The sequence below is a fragment of the Grampus griseus genome (assembly GCF_964374135.1).
Source record: "Grampus griseus genome assembly, chromosome: 17".
In the NCBI taxonomy this organism is placed as follows: domain Eukaryota; kingdom Metazoa; phylum Chordata; class Mammalia; order Artiodactyla; family Delphinidae; genus Grampus; species Grampus griseus.
Genome location: NC_139011.1, coordinates 37,692,521 through 37,712,683, shown reverse-complemented (window position 1 = coordinate 37,712,683; position 20,163 = coordinate 37,692,521). Strand labels below are relative to the sequence as shown.

The 20,163-nt window shown below is 38.3% G+C and overlaps 1 protein-coding gene across 1 annotated transcript in view; it reads right to left on the bottom strand.

The window, feature by feature from the left end:
- STK3 (serine/threonine kinase 3) overlaps window positions 1–20,163 on the bottom strand; it is a 322,020-nt gene that overhangs the window by 134,884 nt on the left and 166,973 nt on the right. The gene's annotated exons all lie outside the window — the stretch shown is intronic.

Sequence of the window (20,163 nt, the reverse complement as noted above, 5' to 3'; positions counted from 1 at the left end):
TTCCCATTTCAGGTTTTTAGTACTGCTGTTCAGAATGCCTAGCAGCAGTCTAGCTTGCTTCTGCAATCCAGAATACTTAAGTATAAATATAATTACTGCTGTGATTTGAAATAATACTTGACAGAGGCAAGACTTTTATTTCTCTTTCTAAATATATGAGTCAGGATTCCGAATGAGAAGTTTTAAAGGTAATATATCACTTTATCACTAATGATTTAATTTGGTATTAATAACAGTACTAATGATAATACATTCAGAGAGTTCAAAATTCAAAAACTTTACAAAGTTTCTGTGTCATCTTGCCTTCATAGCTACCCAGTCACCTTTTTTTGACCGAGAGAATTAATCCCTAATGTTGTTAAGAAATCATTGTATGTAATGAACTAACTTCTCTCCTGGGCTCTAGAATAGTTCCTGATAAAACACCATCACTAAAATATCATTTTCTTTGAAAAGATATGAAAACAATAATAAAGTTAAAACAAATGTATCATGCACTCAACAAATATTAGCTATCATCATTTTCATTTCCACATAATGTTATAAAAAGACAAGAGACAAACAGCAATGACAAAAATTTTATAAAGTAAAATGAACTCAATCATATTATAACTAACTGTAGTTTAATAGGTAAGTTTAATTACACAATCAACACTACAGGTGACATGAGGAAAAAAATGGCTTTTTGGCAATCAATTAATATATGCATACACAGTATACAGACATGGGCCTCTCAAAGATGTATTCAGGGGTGAAGCATCCAAAAAACCCCTTTCTAGACTTTAGTATTCTCTGACTTTCCAGAAGAGAGGTGTCTGTCTCTGTTCTAGCTCAGTTTTTCACCTGGTTGCTGGTCCTCTTTTCTTCATGCAAATTTCATGTACCTGAACTTATGTCCCTTCTCCTTAATGCATAAAGAAAATAAAGACGGCAATACTACAAACCACAGAAATACTTAGAAACTAAGTGTTTTACCATTGAAAGAAACTCATCATAGCTATGTTTAAAACTTCTGTTCGTATATGGAGAAAATACCAAAACTGTAGACAAAGTAATAAAGATAATATATTCTTGGGGATACCAAGTTTAATGTATTCCTTTGGTATAATAAAACTGTTCTACTCTCCACTGAATTTTTACTAACTGTTCAAAAGCCATTCACAAGTATCACAGAATTTTTATAGCAAAAGACACATGAGAGATCATTTAGCTCAATCTTCTCATTTAACAGAAAAGGAATCAAAAGTCCAGAAAGGCTAAGTGACTTAAAATTTCAGACTAGCAAAGTATTCTAATGTTTCTACTATGTTTCAGGAAGGTGAGGTACAGAACAAAGAGGGTTACTCTATCTAAACAAGCAGTTAATAAGAGGACAGAGAGATGAGAGATGATGGTTCTGTTTTCAATGTATACATCTTCCCTGGTCCTCCTCTTTTACTTCCAAGTGAAGAAAGCATAAGCAAGTTTTAAGCCTTTAAGACAAGACAGTGACAGGAAAGATCTTAAAACCTATTATGGTCACAGCAGTGACACTAAAGTTGAAGCTCATTCAATGAAATACGAATGAGGGAAAGACTATTCAGTGGAGAAAATACAGTCTTTTCAACATATGGTGCTGGGAAGACTAGATATATTCACATACAATAAAAATGAATTTGGACTCTTATTTAGACCATATACAAAAATTAACTCAAATCAACAACCTAACAGTAAGAGCTAAAACTATAAAACCCTTAGAAGAAAACATAGGGGGAAAGCTTCATGACACTGAATATGGTAATGATTTCTTGGATATGACACCAAAAATCAAGGCAACAAAAGAAAAAATAAATTGGGCTTCATCAAAATTTAACAGTTTCAGGCATCAAAGGATATTATCAACAAAGTAAAGGGGCAACCCACGACAGACGGAAGGGCTGAACAAAATGTGGTGTTTATATTGTATATACACATACAATGGAATATTATTAAACCTTAAAAAGGAAGAAAAATTTGACACATGCTATAGCATAAACTTGAAGACTTCATGCTGACTGAAATAAGCCAGTTGCACAAGGACAAATATTGCATGATTCTTCTTATGGTGAGGTTCCTAGAGCAGTCAAGTTCATAGAGACAGAGAGTAGAATGGTGGTTGCCAGGGATTGTGAGAAAGGGGGAAGTGGGGAGTTAGCATTCAACAGGCACAGAATTTCAGCTGGGGAAGATGAAAAGGCTCTGGAGAGGGATGGTTGGTGATGGTTGTACGGCAATGAGAATGTACTTGATTTTATGGAACTGTATACCTAAAAAATGGTTAAAAGGGTTAATTTTATGTTTTGTATATTTTACCACAATAAAAAAAATGAAGGAGGGAAAATATAAAGCACTAATCAAGTTCAGGAATATTAGTTGAATGCCTGCTACACACAAAGCATGGTATTAGACATTATATGGAGTTCAAAGATGCAGCAGGAAATACCGTCATTAACCTTTAGAAACTTCTAACCTAGTCTGGTAATGAAAGAACAGTAAAAGATTTAAAGAATAGTACAATAATAAAAGAAATGATATAAGGCATCAAGGAGAGAGGTCATTCCCCTTAGAAGAAATAGCATAAGGAAAAGAGAGAGAGTGAAATAAAGCTATTGGCAGGAGCAGAGAACGAGCTGACTATCTTATAAGGGACTAAGAAATGATAAGATTAGAAGGGGGAATGAACGATATGGAGTTTGGTCATCAAGAAAGTACACAACTGAAAGAAGTCTTTTTTTCTGATGTGTGTGTGTGCATGTGTGTGTCTTATGTTTTTGCCTTTAATCAGAGTTTGTTTATGACCTAAGAAAAGGATTAACAAAAAACAAACAAACCTGGAGATACTCTAAATATGGAATAGAAAAGGCACTTAGGGGCTAGTGTAGATGTCCCAGGATGAGCAATAAAAAGTTTAAACTAGGATGGTATCTACAGGAATGAAACAGAAGAAATAAGGTATGAGACACTACAAAAGAAGAACCGAGAGTACATGCTAACAACATTGTTTGGGGGGCTAGAGAAAAGGAAAAACAAAAGCTTACTCCGGAATTCAAGAAATAAAAAATAGACACATTAATTGCACAGCATTCAGGTATTCTAACAGTTTACTACATCATTCTTCTGAGAGCCGTCAGAATATGCAGCAGTTTACTACAATGTGTTATCACTGGTTTCTAACTTGGAAAGTGAGCCAAAGGATCTTCTGTGGACAAAGCAATGAATATTCAATATCCAAATCTGCTGATTCTAGGGTAAGAGTTAATCTCTTTATTAGTGTACTCATCTTCTTTGAAAAAGAGAAAATCCTTTAATAGAACATTCGTATACATCTTACATCATATTACACGTATGACACCTAAGGTAGTCCTTCAAAAGCAGTGTAGCCAGTTTTATGACACAATAAGCATCTACCAAAATACAAGTATGTACCAAGTATTTTCTGTGTGTTCCTAGGTTCTATTAAAGAAACAGCAAACTGATAGGCCACAAGCTAGATAGCATCAGTGGATACCTTTTGTTCAGGCAACATCTAGCTCATACTCCCACAAGGTAAAAATCTGCTGGAATGGGAGATCAGCTCGTGCTTTGTGACCACCTAGAGGGGTGGGATAGGGAAGGTGGGAGGGAGGGAGACGCAAGAGGGAAGAGATATGGGAACATATGTATATGTATAACTGATTCACTTTGTTATAAAGCAGAAACTAACACACCATTGTAAAGCAATCATACTCCAATAAAGATGTAAAAAAAAAAAATCTGCTGGAATCAAGCTGATAAGAGGAGGCCTATTGATGTATGCTCTCCCTTCTACATGGGCCCCATCTAGCCTGGCTCAATTATCTACTTTAGCTGATGGTCCCCATTACATATAACTTTGTGTTACAGATTCTAAAATAAGACACATATCTTGGGCCCACAAAGCTCACAGTCAAATGGGGGGGGTGGGCGGGGGAGGAGGGAGGCAAGGAGGACTAACACATGTGAAACAAACAGCAAAATATGGAGTGCTAGAAAATAAAATTCTTCTCTAAATAACCTAATTAAGCTCAGCTCCATAGCTGAAACAGAACATAATCCGGCTTTAAGGATGGGCAAAATGGGGTTAATATCAGCTGTGGCAAAAGGCACACAAAAACACCTTCTGCCTCAAATTAAAGAATAAAAGTAAATTTGAACTCTCATCTCTGCACAATAGTTCAAAGCACCTACATAAGCCCCTATACAGACTGACCTCAAACTGCAGGTAGATGATACGAGATTGTCTAGGTAAATGTTGTTCATCTGCACTTCTGTTAAATTGATGGATAACAACTCAGTGGTTTATGACCTTGAAGCTAATGCTCTCCTTTGAACTTTGAGCCAATGACTTGCAGTCTTATCTTCAGATAATCTTAACATATAAGGCTCACCTTAGCAGTAGCTATTAGAAACCCAAGGATAAAAAGCTTAACTCTAATGCTTATTTACCCAGTACTATCATAAAGTGATCCTAAAATGTTCACATTCTATTCCCAAACAAATACTGAACTGCATACAGTTCAAACAAATAAGTCTTAATATACGGTCTACCAAAATATAGAGACTCTAAAAATCTCCAGGAAAACCACTATACCTTTTATTTCCTTTTTTTTTTTTTTAAGGTTAGATAATCAGTAACAAACTGACAGATTTTTCTCACAGGCTTTACTTTGTTCAACTAATTTAACCTAATCATGAAGCAGAGAGGATTCTCTTGAGAATCTCCAGGCTTTGTATGAGTTGATTAGGTAATAGGCCCCTGCTGTAGAAAGTTTTGGCATTCGGTGTCTAGCCTTAAACTAACAATTCACGCCCCTCCTTGACACCAACCAAATCGCATGGACACACATTACAGCCATAAAATTTATCTTATCTCTAACACGGTTTTGATTGAAGAATGTTAATACAATAAATGATATGATTATCTTTGTGTTTGTTTCTACACAATGTGTTGCTTAACTATATATTGAACCTCTGATTAAGTTTTAAAAAGAACTTCCCTGATCACAAGCAGTCTTAAGAAGCCAAGAAATATGAGCCCCTCAAAATAACAAATTATCATCATTCCTGGAATTTCATGCCTTAGACTTCAGGAGCACCCAGAAGATATGAAAAGAGCTGGAGCTGAGAAACGACAAAGCCTGAACTTTATAATCTCAATAGAGTGAGTCAACACATATATCTGAAGGTAGCTGGATTTGTGAATGTACAGAAGCAATGGACATGCTAGGATAACAAAGGAACCTGTGCCACTATTCAAGAACCTCAGGTACATGAGCAAAAGGCTATCTTCATAACAAACAAATGAGATAAAGGATGAGAGAGCACTTTATAAAACTGCAAAGAACTAAAAACAAATATAGCTGTTTCCTGATAGTGAACATAATACAGAGGTAGCAAGCTACTAAGTCAAAGTATATCATTCCTAGAAAGGATACATAGTAATAATATTTTTAAAAGACTATTACAAATAAGGTAGTGAACAGTACAATGGAATGAACCCTACGCTGGACTTAGGTCAGAAACATAGGCTTGAGTTCTAAATCACACCCTCTGACGGTGTGGTCTCAGTTTTTTCATATAAGTGAGGTGGTTGAACTAGATATTTTTCAGATTCCTTTTTGGGTCTAAAAGACTCTGGCACTCTATAACTGCCTAGCAATCTAGGAGTTAAATCCTAGCTACACAAGTATTCAATTGTTGGTTAAAAAGAAGATGGAGGTGAAAGAGGACAGTGAAGGATAAAAAAGGCCTACTAGATGTTAATATAAAAATAGAAATCTAAGTTTTTATCACCACTCCCTTAAAAGCAACTTTAAATAGACAGAGGTTTGAAGACAATATGAAAATCTAGAGTGACCCTTGCTCTTAGGGTGCAGTTTCTACAGTAAGCCCGGGGTTAAAGTATTGTCAGCATGACCTCACAATTCACTCCAGCTCCAGTTGCAGGAATTTCAGTAATCATTAATCTGGCCCATAAAGGCCAATTTGCCTGCCTAGGACCCAAATTAAGGGAAGAGATGTAGCTGGTGCCCTGGCAGTCCAGGGTGAGTAAGAGAACAAACTCTAGAGGTCTGAGTCAGCTCTAGATGGCACTTGGCTACCGTAACACCACCATTATAAGTAGCCATCTGACCTCTTTTACTTCTCTAAGCCTGTTTCCACATTTTAAAAATGGGAATAATAATAACAGAACAATAAGAAATACCTCACAGAGCTGACCTGAAGTTTAAATGGGTTAACACATGTAAAATACTTAGAATAGCACCTGTCACATTATAAATGCACAATAATGTTAGCTTTATTAATCCAATTCTACCACTGAGGGTCACTTAACTAGTTTATTCAAGATCACACAGCTAGTAAAGTAGCTGTCAAAACTAGAAATCAGATCTATCTGGCTCCTTACCTACTTCACACTATCTCCATGTTTCTATTAAATTTCTGCCACAGATAATTCTATTATAAGGTAAAGGCTCTGTAACACATATTCAGTCTCCAGAAAAGAAAATGCAAAGCTATTTATATAAAAACGATTATAGTTCACTTTCTGTAATTGTGGTAAGATGCAAATAAAAAATACCAAACAATTAAGAAATGGCTAAGTAAATTACTATATATCAACAAAATGGGGTAACATGTTGTCATTAAAATGGAAAATGCATAAATTACAAAACCACAAAGAAATGTACTATTAAAAGAAAAGTGAATTTACAATAGCCAAGATATGGATGCAACCTAAACGTCCATTGACAGATAAATGGATAAAGAAGACGTGATACATACACACACACACACACACACACACACACACATATACACAATATGGAATACTACTCAGCCATAAAAAATGAAATAATGCCATTTGCAGCAAAATGGATGGACCTAGAGATTATCATACTAAGTCAAGTCAGAAAGAGAAAGACAAATACCGTATGGTATCACTTATATGTGGAATCTAAAATATGACAGAAATGAACTTATCCACAAAACACAAAGAGACTCACAGACATAGAGAACAGACTTGTGGTTGCCAAGGGGGATGGGGGGTGAGGGAGGGATGGACTGGAAGTTTGGGATTAGCAGATGCAAACTAGTATATATAGGATTTATAAACAAGGTCCTACTATATAGCATAGGGAACTATATTCACTATCCTTAATAAACCATAATGGAAAAGAAAAAAGAATAAAATGGAAAGATATTCACAATAAAAAAAAGAAAAGTCAAAATAAGAAAATAAAACAACAGTACATAATGATTGCCTTCACATAAAAATGACAAGTACACAGCAATAAACATTGAAAGATGGTACAGAATCTCGAAAATTCAAAATATCAATTCACTGTCTACAAGACTGCATAAGATTCCTTTAAAATGTTTTATTATAAAGGCCACTATATATTCAACTTTTAAATATTATAATTATTACTGAACAAAGGCTTCATTTAAAACCACTGCTTAAGTTATCACCTATTTCAGTCTGCCTCTACAACCACCTCTCACAGAAGCACAATTTAAATTCCAATACCTCTGACTGCTTCCAGTTCAATCTTAATTGTCTTTCAAGGTTGAAATATAATATTCCTTTAATATAATTCAAAAATATCCATAAAACATGGCTACAGAAGAAATCAAAAGTGAACAGGGGCCAAAACTTAAGGAACTTTATAATTCCACCCTCTCTCAGATCTCCCAAGTTGGAATTCCTGTGTGCGATCAGCTCAATTAACTTTTATAAGGACATAAAATATACCCAAACCGGGCTTCCCTGGTGGCGCAGTGGTTGAGAGTCCGTCTGCCGATGCAGGGGACGCGGGTTCGTGCCCCGGTCCGGGAAGATCCCATATGCCGCGGAGCAGCTGCGCCCGTGAGCCATAGCCGCTGAGCCTGCGCATCCGGAGCCTGTGCTCCGCAACCGGAGAGGCCACAACAGTGAGAGGCCCGCATACCACACACACACACACACACACACACACAAAATATATATATATATATACCCCTAAACCTACAATATTAGAATTTATTCAAGAAGCTTAGAATCTAATGGGGTAGGAAAATGCATACCAGATCATTGCAATAAAATAGCGTAAGTGCTAAAATAGATGTGAACAATGGGCATTATAAAATGACTTAGCTCAAATTGATGTTCAGAGAAAAATGAGATGCTGAGTCCTAAAGAATGAATGAGTTAATGAGGCACAGAAAAGAGAACTGCATGTTCTAAGGTGTGAGGTCTGAAATACCACAGTGTCTATGATGGAAACTGACTTGTTCCACATGTGGGGCAGGAAAATTACAAGATGAACCTGAAGCATCTTACTGGCCCCTAAAGGAAAAAAACAAAAACAAAGAAACACTTAAACTAATCAAGTCTATCAAAAGAAGTTCAAAACCTGTAGAACTTAGCTTCACTCATAATAGATTCTGATTTAATCCGATCTGAGGTGAGAACCAGGCACAGTATTTTTTGTCTCCCAAGTAATTCTAATGTGCAGCCAACACTGAGAACCACTGTGCTAGAACATAAAATACAAGGCAAAGAATTATCATACCACATACCTCAACTTCAGCACCTTCCACATTTTAACGTGGACTCCTGTTAGTTACAAACTCATTCTAAACGCTCCAGATAACATGGAAACTATCAATACTTTACAACCCAAACAGTGTCTATCACGTTTTGTATCCTCAACAGCATTAGGCATAGTTACTTCTGCAGAGTAAAATCTGAATCTATACTGAGAGTGTTGATATAAAAAACTGCAGTTAAATATGGTGACTTGAACACACTGACTTACCTCAACACCATTCCAAAAATCCTACTAAAGGACAGCAGGAATTTTTTTTAAAGGCTTAAACTCCAAAGAGAGAAGGACAATAGCAAATATGGGACAGCAATAAAATTTTGGAAATAGAAAGGTAAATGGATGAGTCATAACTAACTCAAAAGATCTGAAAAATCAGTGAGAAGCAATCAACTCCCACCACGAGGGGAAAAAATGGCTAAGAAATTGGAAGGACCAGATACATCTAAAGAAAGAGGACATCTGTAGCAATGAGCATACCTACGTGGCACCCAAATTTTAGTTTCTAAAATGCCACCCCCACTGAAAGAAACCAGTGCTCCTTGAAGAAACAATTTATTTCAGGGCTGGAACAAGGAAATTACAAGGTGAACCTGGGGTACCTTGTTGCGCCTTACTTTAGTAAGGAAGCATTCAAAGATTTATGAAATCATGTCAAAAGGCACAGGACTAGCCAAACAGAATAACTGAGCATCAAAATAGTAATAATAATGGCTATAATTGATTATAACATACTGAATAAGATGAAAATCAGTCTATAGTGATATTTTTTAAAGGGAGAGAGTTTTAGAAAAGCTATTCTTTATAGGAAAATACCAACTAGTAAATACACAATGATTGAATTACTTAGAAGATCAACATTTGTCACCCTCAATGTACTGTAATGATCAATTCAGGCAAGGATCACCAGAGGATACTACTGCCAGCAAAAAGTTACTGGAGTAACCTTGCTTGCAAGATACAAAAGCACTACCCCCACAGACCACTTAATAATCACAAAGGAGAAGATGTGCCTTTACAATAGAGAGATCTGCTCATTATCACCTTAACTAAGTGATCAAACACTAACAGACAAACTGACAGTACGTGATTTCTGACGTGACACAATACGAAATACACACCACTACCTGTGAAATCCTTCCCCAAAACATATAACCTGAATCTAATCTACTGAGTACAGGCATACATTTTTTTTGTGCTTTCCCTTACTGCGCTGTGCAGATGTTGTGTGTTTTACAAGTTTAAGGTCTGTGGCAATCCTGCATCAAGCAAGTCTATCGGCACCATTTTTCCAACAGCATTTGCTCACTTCATGTCTCAGTGTCACAGTTTGGTAATTCTCGCAATATTTCCAACCTCTTCATTATATTACTATTATATTTGTTATGGCGCTCTCTGACTCTCTGACCAATGATCTTTGATGTTATTACTGTGACTTGACTTGCTGAAAGTTCAGATGAAAATTAACATTTTTTAGCAATAAAGTATTTTTAAATTAAGGTGTGTACATTGGTTTTTTTTTAGACATAATGCTATTGCACACTTAATAGACTACAGGATAGTGTAAACATAAATTTATATGTACTGGGAAACCAAAGAAATTCATATGACTCGCTTTACTGCAATATTTGCTTTATTTGGGTGGTCTGGAACCAAATCCATGTATCTCTGAGGCATGCCTGTACTGGAAATGTGGCTAGTGTAACTAAGAAACTGAATTTTAAATTTTATTTAAATTTAAGTTGCTACATGGGACTAGTGGCTATCATATTGAACAGTGCAGATATAGAAAATTTCCATCATTGCAGAAAGTTCTACTGGATTGCCCTGCTCTAGATCTAATTTCCAGGTTATAGGAAAGTTAGGGAATAGAGGAAAAAGCTAAAAGACACTAATGAGGAAACATGAAGGCAAATCCAGATTACAGGAAATTCTCCCAAAAAATCCTTGCCCCACCCTTTCAAAAACTCAATGCCATGGGGAAAAAGGTGTGTGCATGTTGGGGAACAGAGAGTATGGTGCCTGAACTAGATTAAAAGAGGCCAAATACAATGTGTGTCAACCAAAGAAATGTGAGTATGAACTAAATAGTAGATTACGTTAGAAAATCACTGTTGATTTTCTTAGGTGTAATCGTGGTACTGTGGCTATGCAAGAGTATGTTCTTTCTCTTCGAGGATGTGTGCAGAAGTAAATGTTCAGAGATGAAGTATCACACACTTCAAACAAAAGATACACAGACAGACGGACAGACAGACAGATGGGAGCTAGCTAGGCAGGTAAGAGAGGAAGAAAGGGAGGAGAAAGATGGACAGCTGGATAGATGGCAGGTACAACGACAGCTCCCACAACCACACACACCCCAAAGATTCACAGGCCACATCCTAATCCCTGGAACTTGTGGATAGCTTACCTGACATGGCAAAAAACTTTGCAGATAGAATTAAATTAAGGCTCTTGATATTGGAAGATTATCCTGAATTACCTGGGCAGGCCCACTGTATTCACAAGGGTCCTTAAAAGTGTAAGAGGGAGGCAGAAGAAGAGAATCAGAGGGGGATGTGACTATGGGAGAATGGTCAGAGAGATGCAACGCTGCTGCTCTGAAGGTGAGGAAACGGGCCACAAATCAAGGAACGTGAGCAGCCTTTAGAAACCGGGAAGGGCAAGGAAACAAATTCTCCTCAAGAGCCTCCAGAAAGAAGGACAGCCCTGCCAACACTTCAGTTTTGGCCCAGTAAGACCTGTGTTGCACTTCTAACCTACAAAACTATAAGATAATAGACTTGTGTTGTGTAAGCCACAAAGTTTGTGGTAATTTGTTACAGGAGAAGAAGAAAACCACTACAGATAAACAGCTGGGAGTGGGGAGAGGAGAAAGGGACAGGAGAAGGGAAGGAAAGGGGAGGGGGAGGAAGGGACAGAGGGATAAGGAGAGAGAAAAAGAGAAAGAGGAAAAAGAGGAAGAAGTTGTCAGGCAATACATGCTAGTGTGGTAGTGCTACCACCATCAGTATGCTGCCTCTACCTTCCAGGCTACCTCACAGTCTAAGATGGCTGCTCAAACATGAGCTACCACGTGCTCACTCCAGACAGCAGGAAGGAAGCTGGGGGAACAGTCTCAGTCAGCACTCTTTACCCAGCTTTCCTAAAAGTCCAACCCAACACTTTTCTTTACATCTGACATCCAGAACTTACATATGAAAGGAATGATGAGAAACGTAGTTTTTACTCTGAATAACAATACTTTTTTAGCCAAAACTGAAGGTTTTATTCCTAAGAATAGATGGCAATTAACAACGTCCACAGGTACACATTTATTTTGATGTATATTAGAAAAAAATAAATTGCACATAAAACCTATGATTTCAAGGATATTTTTTTCTTACTATATGGCTAAGAAAAAGAAGTGAATAAATTTAAAGTCAATTTAAGTAAAAAAATTAAGTTAACTACATGTAAAATAAAGAATTTGTCTGGTCTTTCTCCTGGATTCCTAAAAATCTTCAAAAACCCTTGGAATTTCCTGAGTGGCAGGGTACCTTTGTTATACTAATGAGGTGACCCTGGTGGGCCCCAGATGGCTTCAGGATGGGCACTGATCACCAAAGAGATCAACTGTGTGATTAAAGGGTTAGGACTCTCAGCTATCTGACCTCTGGGGAGGAGCCTGAAGACTGAGCTCAAACACGCGGCTAATGATTCAATTGGGCCTACTTAATGAAACCCCGATAAAAACAGTGGACACTGAGGCTCGGTGAGTCTCTTGGTTGGTGAACACATTCACGTGCCAGGAGACTGACATGTCCTGATTTGATGAGGAGAAGTCACAGAAGTTCTGTGTTCCCTCCCAAACATTGCCCTATGAGTCTCTTCATTGGGCTGTTTCTCCTGATTTGTATCCTTTGTAATAAAACTGTAATCATAAGTATAGTGCTGTCCTGAGTTCTGTGAGTCATTCTAGCAAATTATCGAACCTGAGGAAGTCAAAGGAACTGACAAGTTTATAGCCAGTTAGTCAGAAGTACAGGTGACCTAGAGACTCCTGAAGTGCAGCTGGCATATGAGATATCAGCAGTTGTGTTGGAAACTGTGCCCTTTAATTTGTGGGGTCTATGCTAACTCCAAGTAGTTAGCACCGGAATTGAATTGCACTACACCCAGCTGGGGCTAAAACAGAATACCAAAACATAGGTGGCATTCAAATATGGCAAAATATTGTGAAATTGATATAGGTTTATATGAGAAGTGCCTCTGAAGCAAAGGTGAAGAATGTTTCTCTATGGTTTTTCTCTACAGTTGTGGTTCTCAACATGTGGTTCATGACCCCCTCATGAAGTCACGGGGCCCATCAGGTCAAACTTATTTTCATAAAAATACTAAGACATTATTTTCATTTTTCTATGGACATTTGCACTAAAGGTGCAAAAGCAAAGATGGGTTAAAGTGCTAGAATCCTAGCACCAATCAAGACAATGGAACCAAACTATGCTAGTAATCACCGTACTCTTCACTGCTATGCATTCACAGTTTAAAAAAAAAAAAAGTCACTTTTATTTAAGAATGTCCTTGATGAAAAAGAAAAAAACATTCAGTTTTTTAAAAATCTTAATATTTGAGTGCATATCTTTTCAGTATTCTTGTGTTGAAATGAGTAGTATGCATATACTACTTATGCTGCTACCAAAGTACAACGGTTGTCTCAATGAAAAAGCACACGTATGATTATGTTGCAAGTTAACCACCACTTTTTTGTGTGGAACATCATTCTTATTTAAAAAAAAAAAACCTGATAGATAAACACTGATAATTCAGATTTGTGTATGTGGCAGGCATTTTCTCAAAAATAAACCAAGTGAGCCTATCACTTCAAGGAAAATACAGATAGTTTCTGGTACCCGTGATAAAACTCAAGCTTCCAAGTGAAAATTCAAATTTTCAAAAACTTCTTTTACCATGAACTTAATAGCTTACGATACTTAAAAACTGTTCTGATGAGATTAGTGATACTGACAAATGTCATTTTCTGGTATTGTATAATACGTCAAAACGTGAAAGCTCTGCATTACTCAGTGAAGTAATATTATCTAAATGACTATCACATGATGTTACACAATCACACGTACGAAAAGATCCATTCAAAGTGCAAAACAGAATGATGGCTTTTACTGTAACAAAGTAGGAAGACTCACTACTATGGTTTCCAATTCTAATACTGAAACTAATGTTTACAAAACTACCATTGAGTTCTAGTGTAGTACCAAAGAAGAATATCTACAATTTTCAGAAAAAGATGATTAAAATGCTCCTCTCTCTTATCCAACTACATATGTGTGAGGACAGGTTTTTTTCATACACTTGATCAAAATAATGTATTTCAACAGAATGAGCACAGAATGTACTAAAATGCTTCAATACGGAAACAAACAGCATGATTACAAAATGGTAAGGAAAAAAAAAGAAAATCCTGAACAAAAGATTCATGAAATGTCACTTCCTATAATTTGACTATAAGATTAGGGAAATAAATTAATCATTAGCAGCTTTCACTTACCAGGTAAAAGAGCTTCTGGGACAAGAAGTTCACAACAATGTGAAATACTGTTAAAAGATCGGTATACTATTACGAAACAGCAGTAATACCTGGTTACATTTCGCCAAAATGAAACAATAATTCAAACCAATGCAAAGGAAATCAATAGCATCCAGCTATATCATATTAGGGCCAATGCTAGCATTTGTGGGGCCTGGAGCAAGAAAACAAAGACCCAAAGTCTACAGCTTGATTATCTCTTATTCCCACTTCTGATTCCTAGAATGCCCCAGTACACATGTCTCAGCTCCATTCCAACGGCCCCACCACCACATGCCAGCCCTGTAACAGCTATCTCTTGTCCACCTCTAGCCTGGTGCAGTCTGCCCTCCTGGTGACAATCCAAGGGAAGAGGCTTGCACAGGATCAGGACCACCTGGACAGGGAATTCTGGAATCCTAGGTACCCAGAGCATGATTGAGGAGGAAGGGGAAGACACAGACTCTGGCACAGGGTTATAGCATTGCCGGACTAGGGCCACAGTGGGGGCCTTCTAAAGCATGAGCTCTGGGCAAAGGCTCAAATCACCCAGGTCTAGTACCTATGACAAGGCATCCTCAAAACCACCGTGACTACAACAAAAAAATAGTCACAATTTACCACCAAAGGGCAAAGACTAGGATGTATAGAATCTATGATAGTTAATCAAAACAAAGCAAAATGTAAAAAGGTACTGATTACAAACAACACATCACTCAATCTCCATTCATATCTAACAGCAATTGCAAAATTCAGGCAGAGAACCCAAACTGATACTAAGAACCAGGGTAAAACTAAATAAGCCAAAGACAACACAGAGCTCCTGTGACTGAATTAAGATAAAACAATAAGCTAGTCCTAGGTAACAAGGGTGTTATGCAATAATGCAGACTCTGGCCCAAGAACAGTATAATGCCCACTACAAATCAATTTAACAAAAAAAGTATTATAGAATGAAATCAATGTAATTTGAATAAGAAAAATTAATCAACAAAAGATATATCAAGAATAAAAAAGAAACACAATTGAAAATGTGGAAAATCTATAATCAGAAAGAAATAACAGACCAATTCAACCTGAACTTCAAAGTCTGCCACCATCTTCATTTCAGTTATCACTCACGTTGCATTTTCCGAGTATCTCCTTAAAACGCAGATCTGGAGACTGGTTTAAGATGGTGGAGTAGAAGGACGTGCACTCACTCAGGCGAGAGCAGCGAAATCACAACTAACTGCTGACCAATCACCGACAGGAAGACACTGGAACTCACCAAAAAAGATACCCCGCATCCAAAGACAAAGGAGAAGCTGCAATGAGACAGTGGGAGGGGTGCAATCACAATAAAATCGAATCCCATAACTGCTGGGTGGGTGACTCACAAACTGGAGAACAATTATACCACAGAGGTCCACCCACAGGAATGAAGGTTCTGAGCCCCACATCAGGCTTCCCAACCTGGGGATCCGGCAACAGGAGGAGGAATTCCCAGAGAATCAGACTTTGTAGGCTAGCAGGATTTGATTGCAGGACTTCGACAGGACTGGGGGAAACAGAGACTCCACTCATGAAGGGCACACACAGGGTAATGGGTGCATTGGGATGCAGCGGGAAGGAGCAGTGATCCCGTAGTAGACTGAGCCAGGCCTGCCTGTTGGTGTTGGAGGGTCTTCTGCAGAGGCAGGGGGGTGGCTGTGGCTCACTGGGGGGGACAACGACAGTGCCAGCAGAAGTTCGGGGAAGTACTCCTTGGTGTGAGCTCTCCTGGAGTCCGCCATTAGCCCCACCAAAGAGCCTGCAGGCTCCAGTGCTGGGTCCCATCAGGCCAAACAACCAACAAGGAGGGAACTGAGACCCACCCATCAGCAGAAAAGCAGATTAAAGTTTTACTGAGCTCTGCCCAACAGACCAACACCCAGACCTACCTACCACCAGTCCCTCCCATCAGGAAGCTTGAACAAGCCTCTTAGATGGCCTCATCCACCAGAGGGCAGACAGCAGAAGCAAGAAAAACTACAATCCTGCAGCCTGTGGAACAAAAACCACATTCACAAAAAGACAAACAAAATGAAAAGGCAGAGGACTACGTACCATATGAAGGAACAAGATAAAACCCCAGAAAAACAACTAAATGAAGTGGAGATAGGCACCTTCCAGAAAAAAAATTCAGATAAATGATAGTCAAGATGATCAACCTCAGAAAAAGAATGGAGGCAAAGTTCGAGAAGATGCAAGAAATGTTTAACAAAGACCTAGAAGAATTAAAGAACAAACACCTAGAAGAATTAAAGAACAAAAAAACAGAGATGAACAATATAATAACTGAAATGAACACTACACTAGAAGGAATCAAAAGCAGAATAACTGAGGCAGAAGAACGGATAAGTGACCTGGAAGACAGAATGGTGGAATTCATTGCCAAGGAACAGAATAAAGAAAAAAGAATGAAAAGAAATGAAGACAGCCTAGGAGACCTCTGGGACAACATTTAATGCACCAATATTTGCATTATAGGGGTCCCAAAAGGAGAAGAGAGAGAGAAAGGACCCGAGAAAATATTTGAAGAGATTATAGTCGAAAACTTCCTTAAAATGGGAAAGGAAATAGCCACTCAAGTCCAGGAAGTGCAGAGAGTCCCATACAGGATAAACCCAAGGAGAAACATGCCAAGACAGACAGTAATCAAACTGACAAAAATTAAAGATGAAGAAAAATTATTACAAGCAACAAGGGAAAAACGACGAATAACATACAAGGAAACTCCCTTAAGGTTAACAGCTGATTTCTCAGCAGAAACTCTACAAGACAGAAGGGAGTGACAAGATATATTTAAAGTAATGAAAGGGAAGAACCTACAACCAAGATTATTCTATCCAGCAAGGATCTCATCCAGATTCGATGGAGAAATCAAAAACTTTACAGACAAGCAAAAGCTAAGAGAATTCAGCACCACCAAACCAGCTCTACAACAAATGCTAAAGGAACTTCTCTAAGTGGGAAACACAAGAGACAAAAAGGACCTACAAAAACAAACCCAAAACAATTAAGAAAATAGTAATAGGAACATACACCTCGCTAATTACCTTAAATATGAGTGGATTAAATGCTCCAAGCAAAAGACACAGGCTCACTGAATGGATACCAAAACAAGACTCATATATGCTGTCTACAAGAGACCCAATTCAGACCGAGGGACACATACAGACTGAAAGTGAGGGGATGGAAAAAGATATTCCATGCAAATGGAAATCAAAAGAAATCTGGAGTGGCAACACTCATATGAGATAAGATAGACTTTAAAATAAAGAACATTACAAGAGACAAGGAAGGACACTACATAATGATCAAGGGATCCATCCAAGAAGAAGATATAACAATTATAAATATATATGCACCCAACATAGGAGCATCTCAATACTTAAGGCAAATGCTAACAGCCATAAAAGAGGAAATCTGCAGTAACACAGTAATAGTAGGGGACTTTAACACCTCACTTACACCAATGGACAGATCATCCACACAGAAAATTAATAAGGAAACACAAGCTTTAAGTGACACAACAGACCAGATAGATTTAATTGATATTTATAGGACATTCCATCCAAAAACAGCAGATTACACTTTCTTCTCAAGTGCACAGGGAACATTCTCCAGGACGGATCACATCTAGGGTCACAAATCAAGCCTCAGTAAATTTAAGAAGACTGAAATCATAACAAGCATCTTTTCCAACCACAACGCTATGAAATTAGAAAAAAATTACAGAGAAAAAAATGTAGAAAACACAAACACATGGAGGCTAAACAATACGTTACTAAATTTCCAACAGATCACTGAAGAAATCAAAGAGAAAATCAAAAAATACCTAGAGACAAATGACCATGAAAACATGATGATCCAAAAGTTATGGGATGCAGCAAAAGCAATTCTAAGAGGGAAGTTTATAGCAATACAATCCTACCTCAAGAAACAAGATAATCTCAAATAAACAACCTAACCTTACACCTAACGGAACTAGAGAAAGAACATACAAAACCCAAAGTTAGTAGAAGGAAAGAAATCATAAAGATCAGAGCAGTAATAAATGAAACAGAAACAAAGAAAACAACAGCAAAGATCAATAAAACTAAAAGCTGGTTCTTTGAGAAGATAAACAAAATTGAAAAACCATTAGCCAGACTCATCAAGAAAAAGAGGGAGAGGACTCAAATCAATAAAATGAGAAATGAAACAGGGAAGTTACAATGGACACCACTGAAACACAAAGCATCCTAAGAGACTACTACAAGCAAATCTATGCCAATAAAATGGACAACCTGGAAGAAATGGACAAATTCTTAGAAAGGTATAACCTTCCAAGACTGAACCAGGAAGAAATAGAAAATATGAACAGAACAATCACAAGGAATGAAATTGAAACTGTGATTAAATATCTTTCAACACACAGAAGTCCAGGACCAGATGGCTTCACAGGAGAATTCTATCAAACATTTAGTGAAGAGCTAACACCCATCCTTCTCAAACTCTTCCAAAAAACTGCAGAGGTAGGAATACTCCCAAACTCATTCTACAAAGCCACCATCACCCTGATACCAAAAGCAGACAAAGATATCACACACAGAACAAAAAAATTACAGACCAATATCACTGATGAATATAGATGAAAAAATCTGCAACAAAATACTAGCAAACAGAATCCAACAGCACATTTAAAGGATCATACACCATGATCCAGTGGGCTTTATCCCAGGGATGCAAGGATTCTTCAATATACACAATCAATGTGATACACCATATTAACAAACTGAAGAATAAAAACCATATGATCATCTCAACAGATGTAGAAAAAGCTTTTGATAAAATTCAACACCCATTTATAATAAAACTCTCCAGAAAGTGGGCATAGAGAGAACCTATCTCAACATAATAAAGTTCATATATGACAAACCCACAGCAAACATCATTCCCAATGTTGAAAAACTGAAAGCATTTCCTCTAAGATCAGGAACAAGACAAGGATGTCCACTCTCGCCACTACTATTCAACATAGTTTTGGAAGTCCTAGCCACGGCAATCAGAGAAGAAAAAGAGAGGGTTCATGCCAAGGAGTACTTCCCAGAACTTCTGCTGCCAGTGTCCTTGTCCCCACAGTGAACCACAGACACCCCCTTCCTCGGCAGGAGACCCTCCCAACACTAGCAGGGGGACCTTCAAAAGGGCAGAGGAGTAGGACGTAGAGATCACCTTCCTCCCCACAAGTACATCACAAATACACCTACATGTGGAACAACTCCTACAGAACACCTACTGAATGCTGGCAGAAGATCTTAGACTTCCCAAAAGGCAAGAAACTCCCCACATACCTAGGTAGGGCAAAAGAGAAAAAAAAAAAAGAGATAGAAGAATAGGGATGGGACCTGCCCCTCTGGGAGGGAGCTGTGAAGGAGGAAAAGTTTCCACACACTAGGAGGCCCCTTCACTGGTGGAGATGGAGAGGTGGGAGGCAGGGAAGCTTCAGAGCATGGAGGAGAGCTCAGCAACAGTGGTGCAGAGGGCAAACTGGAGAGATTCCTGCAGAGAGGATCGCTGCTGACCACCACTCACCAGCCCGAGAGGCTTGTCTGCTCACCCGCTGGGGCAGGTGGGGGCTGGGAGCTCAGGCGCTGGCTTCGGAGATCAGATTCCAGGGAGAGGACTGGGGTTGGCTGCATGAACACAGCCTGAAGGAGGCTAGTGCGCCACAGCTAGCCGGGAGGGAGTCCGGGAAGAAGTCTGGACCTGCCTAAGAGGCAAGAGACCATTGTTTCAGGGTGCACGAGGGGAGGGGATTCAGAGCAATGCCTAAAAGAGCTCCAGACACGGGGGCGAGCTGCGGCTACCAGTGCAGGACACCAGAGATAGGCATGAAACACTAACAATGCTGCTGCAGCCACCAAGAAGCCTGTGTGCAAGCACAGGTCACTATCCACACCT